This window comes from Anas acuta, chromosome 21 (assembly GCF_963932015.1).
Source record: "Anas acuta chromosome 21, bAnaAcu1.1, whole genome shotgun sequence".
NCBI classification, from domain to species: Eukaryota; Metazoa; Chordata; class Aves; order Anseriformes; family Anatidae; genus Anas; species Anas acuta.
This window is the reverse complement of record NC_088999.1, coordinates 2,801,616-2,810,853: the sequence shown is the minus strand read 5'-3', so window position 1 is coordinate 2,810,853 and position 9,238 is coordinate 2,801,616. Positions and strand designations below refer to the sequence as shown.

General features: G+C 63.1%; 1 long non-coding RNA gene across 1 annotated transcript; it reads right to left on the bottom strand.

Moving 5' to 3' along the window:
- LOC137843065 (uncharacterized) lies at positions 1-8,463 on the bottom strand. The gene is made up of 4 exons (XR_011089331.1): positions 7,946-8,463; positions 1,088-1,178; positions 219-346; positions 1-12 (listed from the first exon to the last, which is right to left on the bottom strand). It is a non-coding gene; the product is annotated as an uncharacterized lncRNA (long non-coding RNA).
- Positions 8,464-9,238: the final 775 nt, after the last annotated feature.

The window sequence follows — 9,238 nt, the reverse complement described above, 5'->3', positions numbered from 1 at the left end:
GTCATGCTAGCCCTGGAGAGACACCGTCCCCTCCGCTCAGCGTCCCCGTGGGGTGGTGGGGACCCAGCGAGCCCTTCCCCATGGGGCTGCCCCATCCCCAGCGCCCAGCTGGCAGATTTGGGCACGGGAAGCCCCCCTGGTTGCAGCATTGTGGGGGAAGGGGATACTCAGGGGTCCGGGACCCTCCACCCCGCCACGTCCCCATCCAGCATCCTCACCGGGCGCCCTCCAGCCTGGCCCGGCTGCGTCTCCGCGGTGCCCTGGGTGCTGCTCTGAGCCCCGGCCTGCGGCTCCCAGGGGCTGCACAGGGATGGGGGCTGCGGGCTGGGTCCCCCCCTGCTCCAACCTGTGGGAGGCAGAGGAAAGGGTGAGCGAGAGCCCCTGGCTTGGGGGGGGGAGGCTGTGTGGCACCCAGCACCCTCCTCCTGCATGTGTCACAGGGACCAAAGCAAGATGGGGAGTAAAGGGCAGGGAGACCTCGGTGGCGGGCAGAAGGGGGTGGCAGAGAGGGAGGGAGGGAGGGAGGGAGGGAGGGAGGGAGGGATGGGGAACAGAGCTGGGGACAGGGAGGTGGCACCTGGCTGGGAGGTGCAACCACAATGGAGGCAGAGAGGGCACCGAGGGACCGGCTGCTCAGCCAGGAGTGAAGGGCGCGCTGTCCCCAGCCTGGTCACGCACAAAACGAACCCCCCAATGTCCCCTGGGGAGCGGCTCTTGCTGCAGACAGCCCCTCTGAACCCCCCTGAGGTGGCTAGCTGGGGGACATCAGCTCTGGCCGGCCCGGCACACATCGCTGCCAGGCCCTCTGGGGAGGTTTGCTCAGCACCAAGGAATATTTGGGGCTTTTGCACAAGGGTTTCTGCAGGCTGGAGCTGCAGACGAGCACTGGGGACAGGAGGTGACCTTGTGGGCATGGTCCCCCCTCCCTGCAGCCCCTCCACCAGCCCGTGTTCCCCTTGGGTGTTGCATCATGGGGTGAGTTTGGGATTTCCCTCCCCCTGGAGTTGGTGTTGTGCCGGGGGGGAGCAGGCGATGCCCAGGAGCCCTGCCGCTGTCCCCCAGCCCTGCTGCCCCGGGGAAAACTCACCGCTGTGCCCCTCGGAGCGGCTCTGGGGCAGGCGGCGAGTCACGGTCCCCTCGTCCGTGGGAGCAGGCGGGACGAGTGACCCCAGCTCGGGCTGCGGGCGAGGAGAAGGTGAATGATTAACCCGGGCTGTGAGTCACGGGGCAGGATCCAGCCCCGCGCTGCCTCGGGGCCGGACGAGAAACCCCGGGCCCTTTCAAATGGGGAAACCGAGGCACGGGAGCAAGGTGCAGGTGTGATAAAGGCAGGGGCTGGGGCTGCAAACGGACACAACCGATGGCACCTTGTGGCTGTGTGTGTGTGTGTGTGTGTGTGTGTGTGTGTGTGTGTGTGCGCGCTCAGGCTGTGCTGCTGGATGTGAGTGCATTTATGTGTGCATGCACACGGATGTACACGTCCATATGGATCTGAGCTGGATCTCTGTACACACAGAACCCTCTGGCACATAAATGTGCATGCACGGAGCACTGTGCCACATGTATGTGCATGCCTGGCACACGTGTGTGCACGAGTGGTGCCCCATGGACCGCGTATGTGCATGCACGGTGCACCCTGGCACCCGTGTGCACCCCTCCATCAGCACCAGGGCTGCTGCCAGGAGCTGTTAGCACCAGCGAAGTGTCACCTCTGGCTCGCAGCACTTCTCATCCCACCACACGTGGCCAAATTCCCCTCTTTCACCCCACACCAAGCATCCCACAGCTCCGTGCCCTGCCTGGCAGGAGCCACCAGCCCAGCAGCGCCCTGCTCCGGCCCCAGCACACGGCTGCAGCATCCGAGCTGGTGCAGGAGCATCCCTGGCAGTGCGGGAGCACCCGCTGTGTCACCCTGGCAACCATTTGGGAACAGGGCCTGGCTGCTCACGTCCCGGCCAGCGGGGCGGTGTGAGCGTGAGGGTGTGCACAAGCATGCACACGCATGCACAAACGCACGCACACAAACGCAGTGCACACACAGCGATGCATGCACACGTGCACACCCATGCAGAGATGCATGCACACCGTGCAGAAATGCATGCACACACACACGAGTGCACGTGCCCTCACGCTGCTCACACACACACACACACACACACACGCACACGCAGCTCTCTCTGCCCAGCCAGGCACATCCCACCAGACAGGAGCCCTGCAGGGCTGGATCAAAGCTGCTTCCCGGCAGCCCCCGCGGCTCTCGCTGGCTGCAGCGCTGCAGAAACGTGCCGTGGTGCCGTGACATCCCTCAGGACCTGGCTGGATCCTGCCCAGCCCTGTGCTGTGTCTCCTGCAGGAGCAAGCTCCAAGGTGCCAACGGCTGCCCCGTGCCCAGAGCTTCCCCCAGCCCCACAGGAAGGGAATTAACCCCACTGCAGGGCAAATAACGTTGCATAAACCCCAGCCTCCGCCCTGCAGTGGGATTTCCCCTCTGAGCAGGGCTGTTTCTGTGAGGCTTAGTGTGGCCTCTATTTTAAAAGGCTTCGGGAGTCACATGGAAGGTCCTGGGGCTGCTGGTTCACGCTGTAATGCCCCTAATGGGATAGAGGAGGGTGGTGCAGAAATAGGTTTTAATCCCCCTGAGAGATGGGCTGCAACTGAGGATGCTTGGGTGGGGTGGAGGGAGGACATGGCACGGGGACACCGCACCTTGAGCATCCCCGGCAGTGCTGGAGTTTTATGAGAAGCACCAAGGGTCATAAAACTCGCAGGGAAACAGAAAGGATGGGCAAATCCTATCCTGGCTGTGTCGCTGCCAAACACAACTCCCCCCCTCAGGGCACATAAAATAAATGATCCGGGGTGTCCAGGGCATCACAGCCTCAGCTGTGGAGTTTTGCCCTTAAGAGGGATTCATTTAATCACAGGCATAAGGATTTTCCTTTTTAAGTTCTGAGTGGTTAACGGATCATTTACTAAGCTGGAAGTGTGGGTTTGGGCCATGTAAGGTTCTCGGGTTGCCTTTTGAGGAGGTTTTTTTCACACTCTAGCTCCAAAGGAAGGGGTCAGCATTGTGTCCTCTGGTGGATGGAAGGCTGGAAACGCTGCAGCCCACCAGGAGCCTCCAAAAATCCACCACAACCCCACGATGTTGAGATTATTAGGAGATGACGAGCACAATTAAAAATGGGAAGGGTTCATTAACCTTAACATTGAACACCAGCGAGGGCTGCAAGCTGGGAAGCACAGAGCTGCCCCGGATCAGAAGAGAATGGGAGCATCAGCCAGGAAAATCAGTGGGATGCAAAACCCAACGGGGCTGATCTGAGCCCACCCAGCAGCCCCTGGCGCCTGGAACAGCAGCTGGCCATAATTAAACACCGGAGGCAATTTGGAGAGCTGGAGAGCTCCCACAGCAAATTGGTCCCGGGGTTTTGGGGAGGTGATCTGGTGCCTTTGCCCCAGTGCGACCCCAAAACATCAAGCTATGGACCTGTGAGCTCGCCCCAACTGCTGCCCAGCCTGAGAATTAGAAAAATGAGAGAAATAGCTGCCCGGCCATTTTACACCCATCCTTGCAGCGTGACCCCTTCTCCTTTATCTCCAGGGCTTCTGCTTGTGCTTGAATTTGGGGGATTTGCCTCACCCACCGGTTCTGGGCACACCAAAGTGTCTCTGCTTCACCTGGGGGAACCCTCTCCTTCCTTCTCCCTCCCTTCCCTGCAGGCAGGCTGGACCACATCTAGGGGATCTTCCTCTCCAGACCCCTTGCATGCTCCCTCCCATCCCTGCTAATTCAGCAGTCCTGAATTTCTCCACCCCAACCACACCCTGGTTACGTGGGCATCTTCCACCTTCCTCCGCGTGCACCTGCCAGCTGGAGGCTGCTGGAGTATTGGCACCTGGAACCGGTACGGGGCCATCAGGGAGAATGAGAGGCCCCGAGATGGGAGGGCTGATCATCCTGATCCTCTGCCACTCCTGGGTGCCACCCCGGAGGTGAGCACAGGTGGTGATGTGCCGCCGAAATCCACCGGGTCCCGCGGAGCAGCGAGCGCTGTGGTGCTGCTCCGTGGCTCCGTCCCAGGATCTGTGCTCGGGGCTGACAGCGAAGCTCGGCTCTATTTAATGCCCTCATTAAAGCCAGGAAAAATCCAACCTGAGTCTCTCCAGACAGGATTCCAGGCTGTTTGCATAAACTGTCACTTTTGCTTATAATGCTGAAAACACAAATCAGAGCAAGTCCTGCTCGAGGGGAACAGTGAGACCAGCTCGTGCGCACGCCGACATCCCAACTCAAAGCTTCCCTGAGCATCTGAAGGGCAAACCCAGACGCTGCCAACACGAATCTGGGTGCCTTCATGAGACAGAGGCATCCCCCAGCCCTGCAGACCCCGATACGTTCATGTCTGTGCCCTACACTATGGGGCAGTACCACCCCCAAAGGCTGCAGAAATTCCCTGCAGACCCGGGCTGGACCAGGCTGGGGCAGGAAAAATGCCTGGGGGGAACTCAGCAGCTTAATCCCAACAGAGCCCTGCTGAGCACCTGTGAGCCAGCATTTCCTCGAAGTTCATAAATTGATAAAATTGAGTCATCTCCTGCGAGAACAGCAGCCCCTGTGAGATGAAGGGTGCCTGCGCTGGCCTGGAAGCACCGGGGATCCCGAATGAGAGATGCTCCCTGGTTCCTCCTCAAAGTGCTCTTCTTAATAATTCCCAACTATTGATAGGACAGGGCACGGCTCTGGGTGTGTCCCAGCACTCAGGGATGCAGTCACAGAGGACACACACACACATCCCAGCACGCGAGCCCCCGGCCCCGTGGCACAAAGCAGAGCCCAGGACCGTGAGTGTTGTCTCCCACCAAGCCCCATCTCTCGAGAGCTGGGGATGGGGACCTCTAAAGGTTTTTGGCTCAGTGGGCTCACACTGGCTGAAATCATTGCCCCCAGCCTCCAGGCACGATGCTGACCCCATCCCTTATCAGGACTGGCATCGCACCCCTGCATCGATGAATTCTGATGGTGCCAAGTGGCCTCCTTGCCTTTGGGCATCGTGTTTATCCATCAGACTGCAGCACCCCAGCTTCCCCCTGTCCTCTGCATGTTCCCCCCCACCTGCACGAAAGCAGTGGGGCCAGGAGTGGCCATTCCCAAAGCTCCCGGGCTCTGAAAGCAGCCGGGGATGTCCTCACCCCAGGGAAGGATGGATGCTGCTCCCGGGACACGCTGGGCTTTTGCCCTGACGTCTTTCAGGGCTTGAGACCAGCCCTGCCTACACCCCCACCGGCTAATGACCTCTAATTGCTGGCACAGCCGTGTGTCTGGAGGAGGACAGAGCGTGAGGACAGGAATTTCTTCCTGTAGCTTCCCTTCCACCACGTCTCAGTTGCAAAGAAGGTGATCTAATGGGAGGTAATTACATTGATTGAGCCCTCAGTAATACAGCTCCCACTGTAACCTTTAGTTAGCTGCTCTGACGACGGTACAAACTATAATTTTACATAATAAACGTGTCACCCACATCTAAATTGGTTTCATTCTTCAGCAGTTTCAGGCTCCCTCCTTGGCAAATGGCTCTTCAGCAGCTGCTCCTGCCAGAGCCAATGGACCCGATCCAAGGGGACGGGGACACGCGGAGCCTCTCCCAGTGCAAACCCCCTTTCTCCATCCCCACTCCTGCAGCCTGATGCTGCTTTCACTCACAGCCTCTCCTCCTGGTTCCCATGCTCATTGTAACCCAGATGTTGGGTGCTTTGCAGCCTGGTTTTGTTCCCTGCCAGCACCCACTGGGCTGGCAGCTGCTGGGTCCTCCCCAGGGAGCTGTGCTGTGTGCCACATCCAGTGCTGGACACCCCTGGCCACGGGCTGTGGTCACCAGGAGGGGACAGTGCTCCCAGTCCCGGAGCTGGGGACCATTCCCTGCTCCCTGCAGCCGGGTTGGGGTGAGCACACCCAGCAGCGATGCACCGTGCCTCCATCCCCAAGCACCATGCTGACACTTGCACCACATCCAGGGAGCACGTGGGGCTCCCCGGCTTGCTGCCTCCATCCCAACCCCACACAGGTCTCCCCGCCCCGCAGGATCCCCTTCCTCCAGATCCCCAGATCTGCTGAATCCAGAGACACTTTTGGGGACACTGCTCCCCAAAACACTCCAGCTCCTGGCCCAACCAGGCTGTCCACCCCATGGGGAGCCCCGCTCAGCCCACGGGTGCTGCTGCTCAGCTGGGTGCTTTGGGAACTGGGAGCGGGCTCCTCGGCTGTGCCAAAGCAGCAAAGCACATGCAGGAGCCTGGATTTGGGGCACTTCGGGGAGCACAGCCAGCTGATGGCTTGTGGGGCCGTGGGCTGCAGCTGGGACCTGTGGCTTCCTGGGGACCCCTTTGTGCGTGCCAGCCCTGTGGCTGTGCGCCCACCCGCTCCCCGGCAGCTGGCAGGATTTCTCCTTCCCAACACAACTCACCCAAGAAGGAAGGTGGAAACCATCCCAGGGGTCCTATGTGTCACATTCCTGGGCAGCATCCCCTCAGGGGGACGGATTTGGCTTCCTTTGGGTGGGAAGGGAGAGGGAGACATCACACGGAGGTGGGCTGAGCCTGTGGATGCTTCCCCCTACGTGGGTGCTGGGAACATCTCCGGGATTCCCCGCTGCATGAGCCATCCCCAGCGCTGCCTGCCCGGCCCCGGGAGCTGGCAGGGAAAGGATTGAAAGCCAGGGACGGGAGAGATCTGGGATCAAAGGCATGGTTTGAAATCCTCAGCCCCATGCTGTCAGCGGTGATGGAGCGGAGCCGGAGCAGCTGTGACTTGGCTGAGCCCGAGCCACCTGCCTGAGGGACACGGGCACCAGGAGCCAAGGTCAGAGCAAGTGGTGGACCCCATCCCCGTCCCGGTGACACCATGGGACGTCCTTCACCGTGTGTGTGGGGGCAGGGCAGCACCGAGGGCAGCACCCCACAGCCCAAAGCGCCCTGTCCTGCAGTGGTGGCTGTGACCATGGGCACCAGGACGTTGGGCTCCTGCAGCAGGGGACATGGTGCCACCTCCCACCGCTCCCCTGAGCATCCCCGTGTCCCCGCAACCTCCCGAGGACCCCAAATTGGGGCAGGAGGGGCACCCCTGTGACAGCAAGGGCTGAGGTGTCGCTCAGCGGACAGCCCCAAGGTCACAGGCTGTGAGTCCTTGGGGGGGCAGGGGACAGCCGAAGCAGCCGTCCTGCCCCTGCCACCCCCTCGGTGGCACTGCCACCAGCCAAGGGACAGGAGCCAGCTCCGGGGGCCAAAGGGACCCGATCCAAGCAGTAACGGGGGCAACCTGCCAAAGTGCTGCCCTGAAGGCAGCAAGGAGGGGTTGTCCCTGGGGAAACCCCTCGGTCCCAAGGGGATGCCTTGATGCCCAGGGGAGCGGTGCTCAGCCTGTGCCGGCTGTCCCAGTGCTCCTGCTGCCTGCGCTCCCCCAGCTCCCTGTCCCCGAGGGGGGAACCGGCTCTCAGCCTGGGTGCAGGGGTGCTTGGAAGGGGCTTGGAGGTACCCGAGGTGAGGATGGAGCGGGGTGGAGGGGATGGCAGTGAGCCCGGGACCTGCCAAGGAGGAGGGAGCTGGGGGTGGTGGGTCCAGGATGGGCCCGAGGTGCTGCCCCGGGATGGATGAACCGTGCTCAGCGCCTGACCGCGGCTCACCCAGAGCCACCCCGGAGCCACCAGCCTCCGGGCAGGATGGGGGACACCACCGGACCCCTGAGTGCCACCACCAAGCCCTGCTCAGCACCACAGCCTGCTGCCAACTTTCACCCCCCAGTCCCCAGAGCACCGCCATGCCCTGAGCACCCCCCTCTCCTTCCTCTCAGGGCCCTGCTCTGCTGCCACGGAGGGGCCATCCCCCAGCCTGGGCTCGGGGCCTCCTTGCACCCACAGCCCCCAGCACCCAGCACCCAGCTGCTGCTCACCTGGGCCGTGCAGGATCCGGCGTCGGTGTCGGTGCTGGCGTTGGGGTTGATACTGGTGGTGATGGTGATACTGGTGCTGGTGGTGATGCTGGTGCAGGTGGTGATACTGGTGCTGGTGGTGATACTGGTTCTAATGGTGATACTGGTGCTGATGCTGGTGCTGACGGTGATGCCGGTGTTAATACTGATGCTGATGCCGGTGCTGATCTAGGTGCTGACGCCGGTGTCGATGCTGATGCTGGTACCAGTGTGGGTACCGGTGTGGATACTGGTGCCGGTGCTGCTGCTGCTGTCAGGACTGGTTCTGATGTCGGTGCCGGTACCGGTGCGGGTCCTGGTGCTTGGAGCTGCTCCCGGTGCTGCTCCCGGTGCTGGGTACCGCTGCCGGTGCCGCTGCCGGTGCCGGTGCCGAGGGGCCGCCCCAGCCCCCCCGGGGCGCAGGGCGCGGAGCCGCCCGCACAATGCCGCGGGTCCCCGCCGCCGCCGCCGCCTCCCGCACGGCCCACGCGCGGCACGGGGGGGCCGCCACGCACCGGGCCCCCCCCGCCGCCCCGCCCTCCCCCCGCCGCCCCCCCCCCGCCTCCTCCCCGCGGCTGCCGCGGCCCCGCCGGGACCCCCCCGGCCCCGGGCAGGCTCGGAGGAGGGGGGGGGGGACGGGACGGGGCCCCCCCCGAACCGGGGCCCCCCCGCAGCCCACCCCCGGCTGGCCCCGCGCTTGGTCGCTGCCCGCCCGGGGATGCCGGCGCCGGGGCTGGGCGCATCCTCCGCTGCCCCCCCGGCAAGGGAAGGGGTCGGGTGCCAGCCCCCCTTTGCCCCCCCCGGGCGCCCCGCTGGGAAAAAAGGGGTGAAAGCCCCATTATGCCTGAGGCGGGTGCTTGGCTGCAGCCCTGGGGACAAAAGAGGTCGCCACGACCCCGGGTCAAGGCGGGGAGGGGGGGGGGCAAGGATTGCACTGATGCCCCCGTCTCCTGCCTCTCGGTGCTTTCCTTTCAGCCCAGACCCGTTTCCAGGATCAGACCCTTTGTGAGGACGGGCAGGGAGGCGGCTGCACCTCCCCGGGGTGCGGGGCCGGGTTTGGGGACAGTGGGGCCAGCCGCTGAACCCTCCTGGGGCACCCGCGTGGGGCTGGGGTGCAGCAGGGCTGCGGGGGGGGGCGATGTGAGCTCCCCACCCGGCCCCCCCATCTGGGCCAGAGGGGTGAGGGAGGAGAGAGGGTTCAAAGAAATCCACATTTGCAGGCAGGAGCAGCAAAACGCCTCCCCGGGCCCCAAATGTCCCCTCCTGGCTCTCGGG